The sequence below is a fragment of the Triturus cristatus genome, chromosome 7 (assembly GCF_964204655.1).
Source record: "Triturus cristatus chromosome 7, aTriCri1.1, whole genome shotgun sequence".
Taxonomy (NCBI): domain Eukaryota; kingdom Metazoa; phylum Chordata; class Amphibia; order Caudata; family Salamandridae; genus Triturus; species Triturus cristatus.
This window is the reverse complement of record NC_140590.1, coordinates 739,837,554-739,860,659: the sequence shown is the minus strand read 5'-3', so window position 1 is coordinate 739,860,659 and position 23,106 is coordinate 739,837,554. Positions and strand designations below refer to the sequence as shown.

Here is a 23,106-nt window from a genome sequence, read left to right as displayed (position 1 = left end):
TCCAGGACTGGGACTCACACACAGCTCTCCCATTGTACCCCAATCTTGCTCCACACCACGCTATTCCAGGACTGGGACTCACACACAGCTCTTCTAATGCACCCCAATCTTAATCTACACCCCGCTATTCCAGGACTGAGACACACACAGCTCTCCCAATGCGCCCCAATCTTGCTCCAGACCCCGCTGTTCCAGGACTGGGACTCACATATAGCTCTCCCAATGTGCCCTAATTTTGCTCCACACCATGCTATTCCAGGACTGTGACTCGCACACAGCTCTCCCAATGCGCCTCATTCTTGCTCTTCACCACAGCCTGCTATTCCAGGACTGGGACCCACATACAAACAGCTCTCCCATTGCGGCCCAATCTTACTCCACACCCTGCTATTCTAGGACTGGGACTCACACAGAGCTCTCCCAATGCCCCTCAATCTTGCTTTACACCACACCTGCTATTTCAGGACTGGGACACACACACACAGCTCTCCCAATGCGTCCCAATCTTACTCCACACCCTGCTATTCCAGGACTGAGACTCACAAACAGCTCTCCTAATGCACCCCAATGTTACTTCACACCCTGCTATTCCAGGACTGGGATTCACACACAGCTGTCCCAATACGCCCCAATTGTGCTCCATACCACACCCCGCTATTCCAGGACTGGGACTCACACAGCTCTCCCAGTGCGCCCCAATCTTACTCCACACCCTGCTATTCCAGGACTGAGACTCACACACAGCTCTCCCAATGCGGCCCAATCTTGCTCCACACCACGCTATTCCACGACTGGGACTCACACACAGCTCTCCCAATGCACCCCAATCTTGCTTTACACCACACCTTGCAATTCCAGGACTGGGACATACACACACACACAGCTCTCCCAATGCGTACCAATCTGACTCCACACCTTGCTATTCCAGGACTGGGACTAACAAACAGCTCTCCAAATGCGCCCCAATCTTGCTCCACACCCCGCTGCTCCAGGACTGGGACTCACACACAGCTCTCCCATTGTACCCCAATCTTGCTCCACACCACGCTATTCCAGGACTGGGACTCACACACAGCTCTTCTAATGCACCCCAATCTTACTCTACACCCCGCTATTCCAGGACTGAGCCACACACAGCTCTCCCAATGCGCCCCAATCTTGCTCCAGACCCCGCTGTTCCAGGACTGGGACTCACACACAGCTCTCCCAATGTGCCCTAATTTTGCTCCACACCATGCTGCTCCAGGACTGTGACTCGCACACAGCTCTCCCAATGCGCCTCATTCTTGCTCTTCACCACAGCCCGCTATTCCAGGACTGTGACACACACAGAAACAGCTCTCCCAATGCGGCCCAATCTTACTCCACACTCTGCTGTTCCACCACTGGGACTCACACACAGCTCTCCAAATGTGTCCCAATCTTACTCCACACCCGGCTATTCCAGGACTGGGACTCACACACAGGTCTCTCAATGCACCCCAATCTTGCTCCACACCCCGCTATTCCAGTACTGGGACACACACACGAACAGCTCTCCCAATGCATGCCAACCTTACTCCACACCCTGCTATTCCAGGACTGGGACACACAAACACCTCTCCCAATGCGCCCCAATATTGCTCTACACCACACCCCGCTATTCCAGGACTGAGATTCACACACAGCTCTCCCAATACGCCCCAATTCTGCTCTATGCCACACCCCGCTATTCCAGGACTGGGACACACACACAGCTCTCCCAGTGCGCCCCAATCTTACTCCACAACCTGCTATTCCAGGACTGAGACTCACACACAGCTCTCCCAATGCGACCCAATCTTGCTCCACACCACGCTATTCCACGACTGGGACTCACAAACAGCTCTCCCAATGCACCCCAATCTTGCTTTACACCACACCTTGCAATTCCAGGACTGGGACATACACACACACACAGCTCTCCCAATGCGTACCAATCTGACACCACACCTTGCTATTCCAGGACTGGGACTAACACACAGCTCTCCAAATGTGCCCCAATCTTGCTCCACACCCCGCTGCTCCAGGACTGGGACTCACACACAGCTCTCCCATTGTACCCCAATCTTGCTCCACACCACGCTATTCCAGGACTGGGACTCACACACAGCTCTTCCAATGCACCCCAATTTTACTCTACACCCCGCTATTCCAGGACTGAGACACACACAGCTCTCCCAATGCGCCCCAATCTTGCTCCAGACCCCGCTGTTCCAGGACTGGGACTCACACACAGCTCTCCCAATGTGCCCTAATTTTGCTCCACACCATGCTATTCCAGGACTGTGACTCGCACACAGCTCTCCCAATGCGCCTCATTCTTGCTCTTCACCACAGCCCGCTATTCCAGGACTGTGACACACACAGAAACAGCTCTCCCAATGCGGCCCAATCTTACTCCACACTCTGCTGTTCCACCACTGGGACTCACACACAGCTCTCCAAATGTGTCCCAATCTTACTCCACACCCGGCTATTCCAGGACTGGGACTCACACACAGGTCTCTCAATGCACCCCAATCTTGCTCCACACCCCGCTATTCCAGTACTGGGACACACACACGAACAGCTCTCCCAATGCATGCCAACCTTACTCCACACCCTGCTATTCCAGGACTGGGACACACAAACACCTCTCCCAATGCGCCCCAATATTGCTCTACACCACACCCCGCTATTCCAGGACTGAGATTCACACACAGCTCTCCCAATACGCCCCAATTCTGCTCTATGCCACACCCCGCTATTCCAGGACTGGGACACACACACAGCTCTCCCAGTGCGCCCCAATCTTACTCCACAACCTGCTATTCCAGGACTGAGACTCACACACAGCTCTCCCAATGCGACCCAATCTTGCTCCACACCACGCTATTCCACGACTGGGACTCACAAACAGCTCTCCCAATGCGACCCAATCTTGCTCCACACCATGCTATTCCAGGACTGTGACTCGCACACAGCTCTCCCAATGCGCCTCATTCTTGCTCTTCACCACAGCCCGCTATTCCAGGACTGTGACACACACAGAAACAGCTCTCCCAATGCGGCCCAATCTTACTCCACACTCTGCTGTTCCACCACTGGGACTCACACACAGCTCTCCAAATGTGTCCCAATCTTACTCCACACCCGGCTATTCCAGGACTGGGACTCACACACAGGTCTCTCAATGCACCCCAATCTTGCTCCACACCCCGCTATTCCAGTACTGGGACACACACACGAACAGCTCTCCCAATGCATGCCAACCTTACTCCACACCCTGCTATTCCAGGACTGGGACACACAAACACCTCTCCCAATGCGCCCCAATATTGCTCTACACCACACCCCGCTATTCCAGGACTGAGATTCACACACAGCTCTCCCAATACGCCCCAATTCTGCTCTATGCCACACCCCGCTATTCCAGGACTGGGACACACACACAGCTCTCCCAGTGCGCCCCAATCTTACTCCACAACCTGCTATTCCAGGACTGAGACTCACACACAGCTCTCCCAATGCGACCCAATCTTGCTCCACACCACGCTATTCCACGACTGGGACTCACAAACAGCTCTCCCAATGCACCCCAATCTTGCTTTACACCACACCTTGCAATTCCAGGACTGGGACATACACACACACACAGCTCTCCCAATGCGTACCAATCTGACACCACACCTTGCTATTCCAGGACTGGGACTAACACACAGCTCTCCAAATGTGCCCCAATCTTGCTCCACACCCCGCTGCTCCAGGACTGGGACTCACACACAGCTCTCCCATTGTACCCCAATCTTGCTCCACACCACGCTATTCCAGGACTGGGACTCACACACAGCTCTTCCAATGCACCCCAATTTTACTCTACACCCCGCTATTCCAGGACTGAGACACACACAGCTCTCCCAATGCGCCCCAATCTTGCTCCAGACCCCGCTGTTCCAGGACTGGGACTCACACACAGCTCTCCCAATGTGCCCTAATTTTGCTCCACACCATGCTATTCCAGGACTGTGACTCGCACACAGCTCTCCCAATGTGCCTCATTCTTGCTCTTCACCACAGCCCGCTATTCCAGGACTGTGACACACACAGGAACAGCTCTCCCAATGCGGCCCAATCTTACTCCACACTCTGCTGTTCCACCACTGGGACTCACACACAGCTCTCCAAATGTGTCCCAATCTTACTCCACACCCGGCTATTCCAGGACTGGGACTCACACACAGCTCTCTCAATGCACCCCAATCTTGCTCCACACCCCGCTATTTCAGTACTGGGACACACACACAAACAGCTCTCCCAATGCATACCAATCTTACTCCACACCCTGCTATTCCAGGACTGGGACACACAAACACCTATCCCAATGCGCCCCAATATTGCTCTACACCACACCCCGCTATTCCAGGACTGAGATTCACACACAGCTCTACCAATGCACCCCAATCTTACTCCACACCCTGCTATTCCAGGACTGGGACTCACACACAGCTCTCCCAATCTTACTCCACACCCTGCTATTCCAGGACTGAGACTCACACACAGCTTTCCCAATGTGCCCCAATCTTGCTCCATACCCCACTATTCCAGGACTAGGACTCACACAGAGCTCTCCCAATGCGTCCAAATCTTAGTTCACACCCTGCTATTCCAGGACTGGGACTCAAATAGAGTTCTCCCAGTGCGCCCCAATCTTACTCCACACCCTGCTATTCCAGGACTGGGACTCACACACAGCTCTCCCAATCTTACTCCACACCCTGCTATTCCAGGACTGAGACTCACACACAGCTCTCCCAATACACCCCAATCTTGCTCCACACCACGCTATTCCACGACTGGGACTCACACACAGCTCTCCCAATGCGCCCCAATCTTGCTTTACACCACACCTCGCAATTCCAGGACTGGGACACACACACAGCTCTCCCAATGCATCCCAATCTTACTCCAGACCCTACTATTCCACGACTGTGACACACACACAAACAGCTCTCCCACTGCACCCAAATCTTGCTCCACACCCTGCTATTCCAGGACTGGGACACACACACAAACAGCTCTCCCAATGCGTACCAATCTGACTGCACACCTTGCTATTCCAGGACTGGGACTAACACACAGCTCTCCAAATGCGCCCCAATCTTGCTCCACACTCCGCTGTTCCAGGACTGGGACTCACACACAGCTCTCCCATTGTACCCCAATCTTGCTCCACACCACACTATTCCAGGACTGGGACTCACACACAGCTCTCCCAATGCACCCCAATCTTAATCTACACCCCGCTATTCCAGGACTGAGACACACACAGCTCTCCCAATGCGCCCCAATCTTGCTCCAGACCCTGCTGTTCCAGGACTGGGACTCACATATAGCTCTCCCAATGTGCCCTAATTTTGCTCCACACCATGCTATTCCAGGACTGTGACTCGCACACAGCTCTCCCAATGCGCCTCATTCTTGCTCTTCACCACAGCCTGCTATTCCAGGACTGGGACACACACACAAACAGCTCTCCCATTGCGGCCCAATCTTACTCCACACCCTGCTACTCTAGGACTGGGACTCACACAGAGCTCTCCCAATGCCCCTCAATCTTGCTTTACACCACACCTGCTATTTCAGGACTGGGACACACACACACAGCTCTCCCAATGCGTCCCAATCTTACTCCACACCCTGCTATTCCAGGACTGAGACTCACAAACAGCTCTCCTAATGCACCCCAATGTTACTTCACACCCTGCTATTCCAGGACTGGGATTCACGCAGAGCGCTCCCAATATGCCCCAATTCTGCTCTATACCACACCCCGCTATTCCAGGACTGGGACTCACACACAGCTCTCCCAGTGCGCCCCAATCTTACTCCACACCCTGCTATTCCAGGACTGAGTCTCACACACAGCTCTCCCAATGCGCCCCAATCTGTCTCCACACCACGCTATTCCACGACTGGGACTCACACACAGCTCTCCCAATGCACCCCAATCTTGCTTTACACCACACCTTGCAATTCCAGGACTGGGACATACACACACACACAGCTCTCCCAATGCGTACCAATCTGACTCCACACCTTGCTATTCCAGGACTGGGACTAACAAACAGCTCTCCAAATGCGCCCCAATCTTGCTCCACACCCCGCTGCTCCAGGACTGGGACTCACACACAGCTCTCCCATTGTACCCCAATCTTGCTCCACACCACGCTATTCCAGGACTGGGACTCACACACAGCTCTTCTAATGCACCCCAATCTTACTCTACACCCCGCTATTCCAGGACTGAGACACACACAGCTCTCCCAATGTGCCCCAATCTTGCTCCAGACCCCGCTGTTCCAGGACTGGGACTCACACACAGCTCTCCCAATGTGCCCTAATTTTGCTCCACACCATGCTATTCCAGGACTGAGACTCGCACACAGCTCTCCCAATGCGCCTCATTCTTGCTCTTCACCACAGCCCGCTATTCCAGGACTGTGACACACACAGAAACAGCTCTCCCAATGCGGCCCAATCTTACTCCACACTCTGCTGTTCCACCACTGGGACTCACACACAGCTCTCCAAATGTGTCCCAATCTTACTCCACACCCGGACTGGGACTCACACACAGCTCTCTCAATGCACCCCAATCTTGCTCCACACCCCGCTATTCCAGTACTGGGACACACACACAAACAGCTCTCCCAATGCATACCAATCTTACTCCACACCCTGCTATTCCAGGACTGGGACACACAAACACCTCTCCCAATGCTCCCCAATATTGCTCTACACCACACCCCGCTATTCCAGGACTGAGATTCACACACAGCTCTCCCAATGCGCCCCAATCTTACTCCACACCCTGCTATTCTAGGACTGGGACTCACATACAGCTCTCCCAATGCGTACCAATCTTACTCCACACCCTGCTATTCCAGGACTGGGACTCACACACAGCTCTCCCAATCTTACTCCACACCCTGCTATTCCAGGACTGAGACTCACACACAGCTTTCCCAATGTGCCCCAATCTTTCTCCATACCCCGCTATTCCAGGACTAGGACTCACACACAGCTCTCCCAATGCGCCCCAATCTTAGTCCACACCCTGCTATTCCAGGACTGGGACTCAAACAGAGTTCTCCCAGTGCGCCCCAATCTTTCTCCACACCCTGCTATTCCAGGACTGAGACTCACACACAGCTCTCCCAATGCACCCCAATCTTGCTCCACACCACGCTATTCCACGACTGGGACTCACACACAGCTCTCCCAATGCGCCCCAATCTTGCTTTACACCACACCTCGTAATTCCAGGACTGGGACACACACACAGCTCTCCCAATGCATCCCAATATTTCTCCAGACCCTACTATTCCACGACTGGGACACACACACAAACAGCTCTCCCAATGCACCCAAATCTTGCTCCACACCCCGCTATTCCAGGACTGGGACACACACACAAACAGCTCTCCCAATGCATACCAATCTTACTCCACACCCTGCTATTCCAGGACTGGGACACACAAACACCTCTCCCAATGCTCCCCAATATTGCTCTACACCACACCCCGCTATTCCAGGACTGAGATTCACACACAGCTCTCCCAATGCGCCCCAATCTTACTCCACACCCTGCTATTCTAGGACTGGGACTCACATACAGCTCTCCCAATGCGTACCAATCTTACTCCACACCCTGCTATTCCAGGACTGGGACTCACACACAGCTCTCCCAATCTTACTCCACACCCTGCTATTCCAGGACTGAGACTCACACACAGCTTTCCCAATGTGCCCCAATCTTGCTCCATACCCCGCTATTCCAGGACTAGGACTCACACAGAGCTCTCCCAATGCGCCCCAATCTTAGTCCACACCCTGCTATTCCAGGACTGGGACTCAAACAGAGTTCTCCCAGTGCGCCCCCATCTTTCTCCACACCCTGCTATTCCAGGACTGAGACTCACACACAGCTCTCCCAATGCACCCCAACCTTGCTCCACACCACGCTATTCCACGACTGGGACTCACACACAGCTCTCCCAATGCGCCCCAATCTTGCTTTACACCACACCTCGTAATTCCAGGACTGGGACACACACACACACACAGCTCTCCCAATGCATCCCAATATTACTCCAGACCCTACTATTCCACGACTGGGACACACACACAAACAGCTCTCCCAATGCACCCAAATCTTGCTCCACACCCCGCTATTCCAGGACTGGGACACACACACAAACAGCTCTCCCAATGCGTACCAATCTGACTCCACACCTTGCTATTCCAGGACTGGGACTAACACACAGCTCTCCAAATGCGCCCCAATCTTGCTCCACACCCCGCTGTTCCAGGACTGGGACTCACACACAGCTCTCCCATTGTACCCCAATCTTGCTCCACACCACGCTTTTCCAGGACTGGGACTCACACACAGCTCTCCCAATGCACCCCAATCTTAATCTACACCCCGCTATTCCAGGACTGAGACACACACAGCTCTCCCAATGCGCCCCAATCTTGCTCCAGACCCCGCTGTTCCAGGACTGGGACTCACATATACCTCTCCCAATGTGCCCTAATTTTGCTCCACACCATGCTATTCCAGGACTGTGACTCGCACACAGCTCTCCCAATGCGCCTCATTCTTGCTCTTCACCACAGCCTGCTATTCCAGGACTGGGACACACACACAAACAGCTCTCCCAATGCGGCCCAATCTTACTCCACACTCTGCTGTTCTACGACTGGGACTCACACACAGCTCTCTAAATGTGTCCCAATCTTACTCCACACCCAGCTATTCCAGGACTGGGACTCACACACAGCTCTCTCAATGCTCCACAATCTTGCTCCATACCCCGCTATTCCAGTACTGGGACACACACAAACATCTCTCCCAATGCGTACCAATCTTACTCCACACCCTGTTATTCCAGGACTGGGACACACACACACCTCTCCCAATGCGCCCCAATAGTGCTCTACACCACACCCCGCTATTGCAGGACTGAGATTCACACACAGCTTTCCCAATGCGCCCCAATCTTACTCCACACCCTGCTATTCTAGGACTGGGACTCACACACAGCTCTCCCAATGCGCCACAATCTTACTCCACACCCTGCTATTCCAGGACTGGGACTCACACATCTCTCTCAATGCGCCCCAATCTTGCACTTTACCATACCCTGCTATTCCAAGTCTGGGACACACACACAACTCTCCCAGTGCGCCCCAATCTTACTCCACACCCTGCTATTCCAAGACTAGGACACACACACAGCTCTCCCTGTGCGCCCCAATCTTACTCCACACCCTGCTATTCCAGGACTGGGACACACACACACCTCTCCCAATGCGCCCCAATATTGCTCTACACCACACCCCGCTATTCCAGGACTGAGATTCACACACAGCTCTCCCATTGCGCCCCAATCTTACTTCACACCCCGCTATTCCAGGACTGGGACTCACAAACAGCTCTTCTAATGCTCCCCAATCTTACTCCACACCACGCTATTCCAGGACTGGGACTCACGCACAGCTCTCCCAGTGCGCCCCAATCTTACGCCACACCACGCTGTTCCAGGACTGGGACTCACGCACAGCTCTCCCAGTGCGCCCCAATCTTACCCCACACCACGCTGTTCCAGGACTGGGACTCACACACAGTTCTCCCAATGCGCCCCAATCTTGCTCCACACACCGCTATTCCTGGACTGGGACTCACACACAGCTGTCCCAGTGCGCCCCAATCTTACTCCACACACCCTGCTATTCCAGGACTGGGACATACACACACCTCTCTCAATGCGCCCCAATCTGGGACTTTACCACACCCCGCTATTTCAGGACTGGGAATCACACACAATTCCCCCAACGCACCTCAGTCGTGTCCTCAGTCCGCCATGCTATTTCAGTCGGGAGAAGCGGACCAGCTACAGGAATGCACCTCAATCCCGACCTTCAGACCCCCGTGCTGGAATCACGCCAAGCTCCGACTGTGCATGCATCACAGTCCTGACCTTCACTGACCTCTGCACCTCAGTGCTGCCCCTCTCACGCTCACCAGCTGTGTCCTCACTATGGTACTTGGTACCACGCAGAGGCCAGACAGCAAACCTGAAGCATGTCCTTTGGTAGTAACCCCCTCCCCCCCCCCCCCCCCCGCTATTGCAGTACTGACAGCACGTGACTGTACTGAAGCCAATACTGTTCAGTGGCACCGCTGGATATGCCAGGCTTGGGGCCTAAAAGCGCCGGTTTACTCCTAAACATGACCCTGCTCCCATTGGGGCAGCTGCTGCAGTGGCACCGAGAGACCCACGGAAACCTGATTTTTGATGCTTTTTATATTTCAAACAGCAACCATGGGGGCATTTCGAATCCCTCCTTGCAGTGGGTCCTGTGGCACACTGCTACGCTACTGCCCCATGCGATATAGAACATCTGGACATGCACATGTGTGAAAAGACACCTTCTCACAGACCGCACTGCACTACAACGCCATGTCAGCTAATCACTGCCCATAGATGTAACATGCGATCCATCTAAGCGCTTCGGTGCCTTTTCAGGCAATTACAGTTAAAATTACAATTAGTCCTGATGGCAAAAAAGTATTAATCTAGTTCATTCTCTGTCGTGAATCTGCGTCCTGTGCAAGAGCATAGCCATGGGGTGTCTGCTTACCGTCCTTAACGCGAGTGAGAGGCCTGGAACTGTGATTTGGGGAAGTCCGTCTGGGCTTTTCTACCCTGTTCATGACCACCCCACCACCCCCGTGTTCACATGATAGGACCCGGTTTCTTAACCAGCACAGGACTCGACCTATCAAATGGAAAAGCAAACATCGAAGTGGAGGGAGGGGGTGAGGGGTGCATGGGAAGTTTGCGGGGTCAAGGGCGCCAAAAGGGGCTAATCTATGGAAGGTTTTGTTTTCTAAAGATTGCACACTTCCCTTTCGTTGGTTAGCTCAGCTGAGGAGCATGTGATTTCCTGGAGTTAAAAACCGAACTGAAACTTACACCTAAGGGCCCAAGGAAACGAAACTAGGAGTGGTTCGGCTTTCTTTCTCGAGGAAAAGAAAGGGACTTCAGTTTCGCCTGCGGCGCCCCCATACACGCCAAGCCTCCCGATTCAGGTGTGTGAGACTACTGTTGTGTTGCCTGAGGCGACACGCGCTCGGCAACAGGTCAATGCAGGTCGCAGGTGTGAAACGCGGTAGCCCAATAACGCGGTAGCCCAATAACGACCCGGGACTCAGAGCCAGGTTATGTTAAGCACTGGTCTCGCCGTCGTAGCCCCACGTACGTGCGCGACCACCATTATTAACTTGAGGTCACATGACCTCCACGTTGTGCGCCTGTTGTGTCACAGGCGCAACACAACATCCCTCCCCAACAAACATTGAAACCAAACAGTCAACAAGGTTCTGAGCGACCTTTTGCGAATTGCTACCCAACAATGTTCAGCAAAGATAACATAAAACAGTCTTACGTAAAGTAGTCCTTCAGGCGGCAGGAGGGCGCTGGGTTACCCCGCAGTTGGTGCTGAGATAGTCCCCTGTTTTGGGAGTCACGGCCACCGGCGTCCAGGGCCTCTTCACCATGCTGGGTCTCGGGACGGTGGTCACTGTCATTCAACGCTATCCCTGCGACGACTCTGCCCGGGCTTGACGCGGGACTCGGGGATTCCCAGATGTCTTCAGTGGCCGATGCGCCTGATGCCCCGCTAGAGCTGGACTCTGCCACTGGTGCTCTCTGGGAGACGTCCTCACACCAGACTGGTGACGGCCCCGATCGCTCGGATTGGTACCTCTTAAAGTGCGACACGTTCCAGGTTATGATTTCTCTCCCTCGCGTGGCAATGATTCGTGTTCCTTTGACATTGACTACAGTCCACGGGTCCTTTTCATATGTCAGCCTAAACTTGCCGCTGGTGATTCAATTCTTGAGTAGCACCACATCGCCTTTTTGCAGATGTGGCACTTGGGCCCTCCGCCTACGACTGACCTGTGCATGGGCCTTGTGGTGCCGGACGGTTGCTTCCACAAGTTCGTCCATTAGTGGGAACCACACCTTGGTTCGAAGTCTGGACTTAGTCTTGACCATGCCCTGATGTCCGATGTGTGCCAGACGGACAACCTGTTCGGTTAGCGAGGTCGGGATTACCAGCCCGGTCCCCTTAGGAGGCACCCCGTGTCATCTTCAGTCAGCTCATCTCTGACGTGATGTAGGCTGTCCATGACCCGCTGTGCATTGGCCGTCAGACCTCTCCATTCTTCCTTGGCCTTGTGCCAGTTGCCGATTTGTAGAGCCGCTCTGGCTCGCTGTAGGCATTCATCTTTGCTGGTGGCTTCGCGAAGCCTCTCCATGGAGATAGGTAGTGGGCAGGAGCGAGCGGTGACACAACAAACATATTCTTCATTGTCGGCCACGTCCTCCATTGCTTGGACCGTTGTTGCCCGGGGATGTCGAGACAGGTAGTCAGCTGGATTCCGAGATCCGGGTTGATATTCCACTTTGCAGTTATAATTCTGGAGCTGCAGCATCCACTTCTCGATCCGAGGCGGAGGCTTGGTGGATGTCCCTGAGAAAAGCGCTACCAGTGGCTTGTGGTCCATTGCTACCACAAAGGGTTTTCCATATATGTACAGGTGAAAATGGCGGCACCCCCAATGAATGGCAATGGCTTCTTTCTCGATTTGGGAGTATCGTTACTCCGTCTCGGTGAGGGATCGGCTAGCAAAAGCCACCGGGGCCCAGTCCTCCTCCGGGGTCCGTCTCTGCAACAGCACGGCCCCTAAGCCCATGGGGCCGGCATCCACCGCAACCAGTGTCAGTTTTCTGGGGTCAAAGAAGGCGAGTGTGGTGGCTTCGGAGAGGGCCTCTTTGGTTTCCACAAATGCCTTGGCTTGGTCCGGACCCCACTTCCAGGGGGTGGACTCCTTGGTAAGCTCTCTCAAGGGTAGGGTCAAGTTGGCAAGATCCCAGATGAACCTCCCACAATAATTTACCATACCGAGGAAGCTGCGGACCTCGGTGACGTTTGTGGGGGCAACGGCATCTTTTATGTCTCTGACCTTTTCAGGGTCGGGGTTGACTCCTTCCGTGGAGAACGTGTATCCAAAGAATTGTAGCTTTCTCCGTAGGAACTCACATTTTTCACGATGCAGGGTGAGGCCTGCATCCCGCAATCAACAAAGTACTTGGGTGAGGTGAGTGTTATGTTCGGGAATTGTTTTTGCATGTATTATGATGTCATCACTGACATGAATGACGCCAGGGATGTCTGCGATGAGTTCTTGTATAATGTTCTGGAATACTTCCGCCACGCTGGACCTCCGAAGCTTAACGGGTATATCTCCGGAGCCCCACATGTGTCAAGAATGTTGTAATATTGCGAGACGCCTCATCTAGCACCAACTGATGGTATCCGGACCTCAGATCTAACTTGGAAAACCAGCAGGCTCCGGCCATTTCCTCAATCAGATCGTCTATTGTGGGGGTGGTGTGGCATTCCCTCTTGATGGCGACATTGGGGAGCCTCATATCGACACAAATCCTCACCGCGCCTGGCTGTTTGGGTTTTCGGGTGACAACGATCGGGGACACCCACGGTGTGGGGCCAGTCACTTTTTCGATTATACCAGCAGCCTCCAATTTCTTGAGCTCTTCCTCGACCAGGGGACGCAGGTGGAATGCTATCCGCCGGTGCCGCAGGGCCACTGGTTGGACTGTGGGGTCAATGTGGAGGTGTATCTCTTACCCCTTGAACCTTCCAATCCCCTGGAATACTTCCGAGATTTCAGATAGGAGATGCTGTATGGACTCCTGGTGTACCCCGAAGGCGAACTTCACCACCCCCAGGTCTTCAGCGGCTCTGTACCCCAAGAGCATTCCCTGCCCATCTTCGGTGACATAAACGTTGGTGGTGATGGATTGGGTACCATGTGATATGGACGTTCAGAATCGGCCTCGTATCTTCAGAGGTGTGTCCTGACCGTATGCGAACACTGTGATGGCCGAGGGGTAGAGGACTGGCATGGGATTCATGGTGCCGTGTAGGGTCGATGCCATGATGTTGATGGTAGCACCGGTGTCGACTACTGCCATTGCCTCTTGGGACCCCACTCGAACTCTGCACTGGGGCAGCCGTCGCGCCTTCCGAGTTGTAGTGCCGATCATGTAGACTTTGTGCACAACCCGCTCTTCCTCCTCATCGTTATCCATATCACTGGGTCCTCTCTCTCCTTCGGGCAGGGCATTTACCACTTGGCGGGGTTTGCGGTATCTCTTGGACCTGCAGACTTTCTCGAAGTGGTTAAACCTTCCGCACCCTGAGCATCTCTTGCCTTTGGCGGGGCACTCCGCTGCCGGATGGGGTGAACCTCCGCAGTATCCGCAGGCTTTGGGGTGTCCTGATGTGGATGTCCCGGGTCCCTTCTTGGCCCATCTTGTCGAGGGTTTGGTTGTTACGGCGTTCACTGGTTTGGCCTTCACAAGCACTTGGAGGGTTGCTTCCATGTGTGCTGCCTGTGCTTTCGACAATTCTTTGGTCCGCCCCAGGGTCAATATGTCCGCGAGAGACTTTCCAGATTCCTCAAGTATCCTTTCCCGGAGCTTGGTAGATGCGCAGCCTTGAATTATCTGTCCCCGAATTTCTTCTATCTCATCCGGGAATCCGCATGTGGACGCTGGGTTTTTAAATCTGGCATGGTACGTGTCCAACGATTCTTCTGGGAGCTGACGCGCTTGCCGAAATATGAACCTTTCGTAATCTTGATTGGCCATGGGTTCAAAATATTCATTGAGGGCATTTATCAGTGTGTGGTGGCTCTTGGGCGTTGCTTCCACCAGCGTTTTGGTGATGAATATGGATGTCCTTGCCCCCCAGGTGCAACAGCATTGCTCTTTTCTGGTCCTTATGGACCTTGGTGACCTCAAAGAATATGAGTAGGCGATCCACCCAGTCCTTCCACTTGGGCGCCAGTGATGAGAGCGATCCCTCCACAATAAATGGCTCTATATGGGGTATCGTTGTCATGTTTGCCGCCGTGACTGGGGACTTCGCCGTTGCCCGGGCCTCCCACACAAATTTACAGCCTCTCCTGGATTTGATTTTTTTTTTCTTGAGCGTCTGATTGTGCTAGTGACTTGCTTTTGCCAGTGCTTATTGAGCTGGCGCTTGTTGGCTTGCTTTTGCCAATGTTTGATGTTTTACTTTGTCTTATTTCTCAGACTCCCAGCACTCTACTGGGGTGCAGCTGGTTACTCTCCTCTTTTTGGAGGGGCAGGGGCTTGGGCTCTTAGTGGAGATTCACACCCCCATATGCTTGGTAACTTCACTGCAGATGGCCATGTGGTGAGGCTCCTTAGTCTCTCTTCAGTGTTTGTGCTCAGTGAAGGATGCCTGATCGCTGTGGGGGACCTGGGTGTCTCCTTGTGCAGGCTGGGCTGCACTGTATCGGGCCTAGACCATGTGGCCAGGAGGCCTAGGCCTTACATGCAGCACGCTGAACGGGGGATGGGCAGCTCCACTTCTCCTCACCTCTGGGGGGTCGCGCCGACGTTCCCACACTCCTCCTGCTTCGCGCCGATGAAGAGGCGCACCGGAGACCACGCCGCTCTCGGATCGGCAGCACACACGCGCCGGGGCACGAGCGCCGTGAGCCGATGGCAGAGCTCGTGGCCGCCACACCAGCGTTCGACGATCCACGAGGGTACGCCCACCCTCGTCGCCAGTTGTTGTGTTGCCTGAGGCGACACGCGCTCTGCAACAGGCCAATGCAGGTTGCAGGTGTGAAACGCGGTAGCCCAATAACGACTCGGGAGCCAGGTTATGTTACGCACTGCTCTCGCCGTCGTAACCATACTGGCTTACGTACGAGCGCGACCACCTTTATTAACTTGAGGTCACATGACCTCCACGTTGTGCGCCTGTTGTGTCACAGGCGCAACACAACAGACTACCGAGCTCAAGGCTGGTCTCCCGCCCCCTGCAGATTACGCAGCGGATGAGGTAAATTATGCAAATCTTATGTGAAAAAGCAGCTGCTGCAGAATCGCATAATTCCCGTGCCCTGTTTTTAGGGTAATAGCTTCACACCGTGTAACACAGTTTTACTCACTGAATATAACTGCAGATTCGGAGTAGTCTCACTCACTGTGTGCAAATTTTACCCGCTGGGTTTGAGTTTCATACATTGTCTCACTTATAAATTAGAGTCACAGGGTACAAGTGCACAGCCTCGCTCACTAGGCAAGTCCTACACAGTCCCACATTGTCAAACACAATATCTACTTCACTAGATGTAATCCTTGGATCATTGTCTCACTCACTGGGCAGAAATAACCCTTGTAGCACAGTCTCACACACTGAGTAGGAATCCACCGCTGTGGAGAACATTGATGTTGATCAGATATGGGATTTATTTATTGGAAAATCCTATTTTTTGCGTCTAATCTTTGAACAGTTTCCTTTGGGTGTGAGTCACCTTCGAGATCCCTCTTACTGCATGTGAATCTCACACCATAACCCTTAGTTCGCACCAAGACTCCTCTTTGGGGATATTTGTACTGCGCTTTCGAAGCTCCTTTCAAATCAAATCCAAACCTTACTCCGTAAGTGTAGCCTCATGCTGTACGCGAGACTCACTGGCATTACAGCCCAGTCTCACTCAGCAGGTGTGTTTCATATTTTGCAGCACAGTTACACCAGGATGTAAGTCTCAAACTAGAGCGCATTCCCACTTGAGTGTGATGCTCAGGCCTGTTCTATAGATCTAGGAAACACAGGGGCAAGGGGGGCACCCATGGAACAAGTACTGGCTCTTGCCTCCAGAACCCCAGGAGACAGATACAGCTAGAAGCTCACTCAATTGACAAGTGCCTCATTTTTAGGCGTTGAATTTTAAGAGTTTGCAAGGACAAGCAGTCAAGGACCACAGTTGGAAGGTGATGCAGGTCTAAAAATGCACTCACAGCTAACAAACAAATAGCACACAATAATTGTATTGCCCAGTGATTGTTATGTCTTTACTAGAATAAGATTCCATAGTTAGGATCAGTTGGTCAGTAATATGTGAGCTTCATAGTTAAATATGTTGCTACTGAGTTGGGATCAATCTTGTTTCTCTAACGCAGTTTCAGCCCAAAATCAGTGCGTGCTCAAGTAAGGAGACTGCAGGCAACATGCGTGTGTTCAGCAGGTGGGCAACCCCCTCCTCTGTACCCCAGCCTATGCCCCTCATGCCCCCCATCTTCAGATTGCCTTACAAGGGGGAGATACTTATACCTGCACTACCCCCACACTCCAAGCCTGTCTTTGCTCCTCTAATTGTGGGCTTATCCAATATATATTGTTTGGGCTGTGGCTTTACCTATAGCACTTACTGATCACACCACCCCACTTGAGTCCGCACTTCAATTTCAGGGCTCTGGCCCTTTTTAAACTTTCATCCCAGGGAGTCCCTGTTTGGACATATTAAGGTAAGGTAAGAGCTAGGGCTAGAACTCCTGCACTATTTCATCCTCATCACATCCTTCCTTGAGGATGCCTTAATGCCTCTCTCTCTCTTGCCCAATAACTTACATGCATTCCTTCAACAGAATCCCACATGATGGGTTGGACTATCAGGACCAAGGGAGTAGCCAGAAAAGTAAAATTACCCCGCTTTTGAACAACATTGAAAGCAGTACTGAGTGAGCAAGCCTAGCACTTTTCCTGGAGGTTGCCATCTTTCGTTTCTTATTTGCTTCCATCTCTCAGTTCTTCTGTCTAACTTTTTTCCATCTATCTATGCAGCCATCTTTCTTTCCGTCCATCTATCTAGTCTTTTTTTCCATCTGTCTCTCTGGCTTTATCCATCGTTCTCTCAATTTGTCCTGTCTATTCCACCAACATCCACCTTACTGCCTTCTTTTTATCCATCCATCCTTCCTTCCTTCCCTCTTGCCGTGCAACCTTCTCTCCATCCTTCTCCTTAGCAGGACCCCACAGGGACGTTTAAAAGGAGTGGAGGTATATCCTTCGAGCATCACTACTTGCTCTCTATTAGTAAGAAAGGATGAAATCAATTTCAGAGCCTCTCTTTTTATGCCTATTTTCTCAAAATGATTGATTAATGTGAGGTGATCCACTGTGTCGAATGCAGCTAATAGAACTTATAAAATTAAGGCTGCATTCTCTCCTGCATCAACAATGGATCTGATCTTTTCTGTAGCTGCCAGGAGAGCTGACTCTGTTCTGTGTCCAAGCCTAAAACAGTGTTGTGTGGAATCAAAAAGATTATTGGAATCTAAAAAAGAGATAACCTCTTTATTCATCACTTTCCCCAATATTTTTGCTGGTAATGGTAAACGAGAAATAGGCCTATAATTCTTCACACCGGAGGAGTCCAGGGATGCTTTTTTAATCAAGGGTAAGAAAGGTGCTTTCTTCCATGTTGTCGGGAAATAGCCGAATCCAATATATTATTTATGATACTAGTGAAGTGAGCAGCGATTGTATCTGAGACAGGATAGAGTACCTCCGGAGGACAGGGATCAGTCAGAGATCCTGACTTAATTGTTTTTAAGGGAGCAACCATTGTTCTACTGTTAGGTGAGCGAACAAGAGCAAAACCAGGTCAGAGGCAGAACTAATTTTGGTTTAACATATCAGTATCCTTGATAGTACCTGTAATATGACCTTGACAAATGAGTTGACCTTGGAAATCTTGAAAGTTTGTATTAACTTTGTTAAAGAAAAAATTATTCACTTGATCACAAAGTTCTTGACTAGGTGTAACCTTGTTTTTATCTTCGAAGTTAGAAAGGACTTTCACTGTTCTAAATAATTCCCTCGAGGAATTTCTAGCTGCTTTTATTTTGTCTGTGAAATAATTTGTTTTAGATACTTTGATCAGCTTTTTATACTCCTTTATAAGATTTTTATATTTTAATTTATCCTCTTGATTATACTGCCTTCTCCATATCTGCTACTGGTGCCTACATTTTTTTTGAGGTCCCTGAGATCTTGTTAGAACCACGGGGCAGAAGGGATTTTCCGATATGTTATACTGCTTTGTCTGGGGGCTAGTTGAGACACTGCACCATTAATCCATGATTCATACATTATTGAGGCTTGTTCCAAATCACCATTAACTACTGGCAGTGTATTTTTTAATAAGTTATCAAATTTCATTGTATCAGTTTTCTTCCATGCCCTCTTACTACTCACCACTTGAGTTCTAGTTTGGTCAGTTAGGGGAGTAAAGATGTTAAGTTTAAACAATAAAATCTTATGATCCGTCCAGATCAGAGGTAGTAGTTTATCAATCTTAAAGTTTAAATGATTAGAAAAAATACCATCCAATCTAAGACCTGCAGAATGAGTGGATTGTTGAACTAATTGTCTAGAGTCAAAATGTATGAGATTATCAATTAGCAGGTCTGTATTTTTATCCTCCAAATATTCTAAGTGAAAATTAAAATCACCTAGGATGGTAAAAGTAGGATAGTACCTCCAAATTTCCATAAAGCCCATCAAACCGTTTAGAAAATAAGCTTTTGGCCCTGGTGGAGGAGCAGGGCTGGACTGGGAACCAAAACTGGCCCTGACAAAGTGCTCGGTGCACCCCCCCCCCCCCCCCCCCCGAGCTCTTTGTCAGGGCCGGTTTTCAGCCGATTTTGTTACAGGGCCTGTTACAAAAACGGCCCCAGGGGCCCAAAACCGGCCCCCACCCGTTTGGTGCCCCGGGGGGTTTCCCGGTGCCCACTACGGCCAGTCCGGCCCTGTGGAGGAGGGGGAGGAGGGCGTGGTGGTGACTCTGTCAGATATAGAGAAAATGGAAAATGGACCAAAACGTTTGCCCTGGGTTCTGAAGTTCGCCAGGGCTCTTTTCTAGCTCAAATCCAATTATTATATGTAAATGGCCTGGATGACGTCTTGATTACAAAGAATTGTGATGTGCCCATCATTACAAACTGGCCAATTCCCATGTTAACATACGTGGATGATGTTGTCCTATTGCATTAAACATCCAATGGGCTTATAACCCTGCCGGATGATTATATCGATTATATGGCCACATTGAACTTGGAATTGAACCCTACTAAAACCTCTGTTATGGTGTGTGGACTGATGAACTTTAAAATGATATCCCTGACCACAAAGGATAAACTTATTGTGAGAATCAACATATTCTCTTACCTTGGAGTTACTTTTGATTCAGGGATTACATGGTCCCCACATATTGCAAAGGCTGGGTAACGTTTTTCAAACTCATTGCGTTTTGTGTGGAAGCTGGCTTCGACCATAGGTAATAAACCCATTGCGCCTCTTCTAGAAGTGCATAAGAGGAAGTGTCTACCCGTACTTACCCATGAGCAGGTCTCTGGGGTTACAAAACTACAAGTGGCCTGCAGACTGAGCAAAATAGAGCCTGTGGACAGTTTTTAGGTCTCCTTCCAGTTCCCCCACTTTTGCTATCCATCAGAAGCTTAGTTTAGATTATGTGGAAGATCAGATTAATCTGGCTCCATACCTACTGTGGCATTCAATTGTGGGTAACCCCCGCGTTTCATTTAATAGGGTGGCCTGACACTTAATCTGTTTCTCTCGGATCTCCCACCGTTATTAAACAAAATTAGGAGGATTTACAACATCTGGGGCCTCATGTAGGAAGCCAAATACCGGTCGGTAACGGCCGATTTTCGGTAATTATACCGTTACCGACCGGTATTTTGGCTTTTGGTATGTAGGGGGATCATTTTTGTATTCGGTAATTTACCGAATCGGTAAAATTACCGATTCGGTAATTTTACCGATTCGGTAAATTCCGAATACAAAAATGAGATGTAGGGGGAGTGTGTGGGTGTGTTCTGGAGTCGGTATTTACCACCAACTAATAGTTGGTGGTAAATGAAGAATGGATGTTGAAAAGCATTTTAAAGTGCTTAGAAGTGTGCAATGTGGCAGACATACATGCCCTTAGGGCATGTATGTGTGCCACATGTGCACACATGGCCGAATCAGGGGTGCAACAGGGTGTCAATGTGACACCCTGCCACCCTTGCATGTGTTCCCCCCATTACCGAATCGGTATTTACCGATTCGGTAATGAGGCATACCTTCCCATCAATGGGAAGGTATGGCTCATTACCGAATCGGTAAATACCGATTCGGTAATTACCGACTTTTACCGAATCGGTAAATATTACCGACTCATTACCTACATATCATTTACCACTTCATAAATACCGAATCGGTAAAATTCGGTATTTATGAAGTGGTAAATGGGTCCCTACCTACATATGGCCCCAAACCTCCTATATGCGGCTGACTTCGTTTTGATAAGCAGGACAAAAGTGGGATTGCAGTGGCTCCTGGACGCAACTTTGGATTACTTAAACAAAATCGGTTAATTATTAAAATGATGAAGACCAAAACACTTAGGGCCTCATGTAGGTAGCCAAATACCGGTCGGTAACGGCCGATTTTCGGTAATTATACCGTTACCGACCGGTATTTTGGCTTTTGAGATGTAGGGGGCTCATTTCTGTATTCGGTAATTTACCGAATCGGTAAAATTACCGAATCGGTAATTTTACCGATTCGGTAAATTCCGAATACAGAAATGAGATGTAGGGGGAGTGTGTGGGTGTTGTTTGGAGTCGGTATTTACCACCAACTAATAGTTGGTGGTAAATAATGAATGGATGTGTGAAAGCATTTCATAGCGCTTAGAAGTGTGCAATGTGGCAGACATACATGCCCTTAGGGCATGTATGTGTGCCACATGTGCACACATGGCCGAATCAGGGGTGCAACAGGGTGTCAATGTGACACCCTGCCACCCTTGCATGTGTTCCCCCCATTACCGAATCGGTATTTACCGATTCGGTAATGAGGCATACCTTCCCATCAATGGGAAGGTATGCCTCATTACCGAATCGGTAAATACCGATTCGGTAATTACCGAATTTTACCGAATCGGTAATATTTACCGACTCATTACCTACATAGCATTTACCACTTCATAAATACCGAATCGGTATGATTCGGTATTTATGAAGTGGTAAATGCAAGCCCACCTACATAAGGCCCTTAGGAGCTTATTTACAAACCCCTTGCAACGCAGGTGAGTCACTTTTAAAATGGGAAAAAGTGACTTACTGGCAGTGCAAGGGGCTTGTAAATAAGCCCCTTACTTTCCAAAGTAAAAAGATGGAAAAACACAATTGGCGCTTGGTTACTGGAAAAGTCGAACAAACAGATATATATCAGTACTTGGGAGATTCGTTCAGCCCTAATGGGAGATTTGCAGCCCAAATGGAAGAAATCAAGAGGAAAGGGCAGGCACTCGGAGCTGGCTTGGGAATGCTCCATAGGAAAAGGAAGGGCTCCTCCTTTAGTCCAATCTCGCAGGTAGCCTAAGCCAGAATCCTGGTTATGCTAGCATACTGGAGCAAGGCTCTGAGAGGCCGGGACAGTACGACGCTAGAAATCACAGTTTTAAGAATTTACAAAGCAGTTTTGCATCTACTGGCATATGTGTCCCCAGTGCAAATCAGATTGGAGTTTGGCCTGGTTAAACAAACCCTGGGCCGACATGTGGCTTTTGTGATCTGCTGTCAAAGCCTCAAACTTGTGCAAGAGGGCTCCTTGGGTCACCATCTTTGGCTGGAAATACAGGGGAGGGTTAGATCACCCATGAGGACTTCGAAACAAAGGTCACTTGCCACTTTGGATCTCTCAACTGCATGGGCCTAGAATCTGAGCCGGAACTTGCTGAAAAAAATTATAAAAATAAACACCAAAGCAATATCTCTTTTAGAAAACAAGATGGCTTTGGCAAGGAGGAGACATGGTTGACACTCTATGTAACTATATGAAGTTATCCTTGCAAGGCTATTTAGCAACAACTTGTAGCATCCAGACAAAGGAGCAATTTCTAAATATCAGGCTAGGGATAGTGCCAGTACTAGAGCACTACCCTCGATGGCCACTAAAAGATTAAGGGGAACAATGCAGGCTTTGCGGTGAGGCACCTGAGGACATCATTCATGCGCTGTGCCTCTACAAAGGCTCCTTATATGAAAT

General features: G+C 50.7%; 1 protein-coding gene across 1 annotated transcript in view; it reads right to left on the bottom strand.

Moving 5' to 3' along the window:
- Nucleotides 1-10,848, bottom strand: part of LGALS3BP (galectin 3 binding protein) — a 162,344-nt gene extending 151,496 nt beyond the window's left edge. The window contains exon 1 of the mRNA XM_085617461.1: nt 10,711-10,848. The gene's annotated coding sequence lies outside the window, so the exon portion shown is untranslated. The remainder of the gene's footprint in view (nt 1-10,710) is intronic.
- Between the last annotated feature and the right edge of the window lie 12,258 nt (nt 10,849-23,106).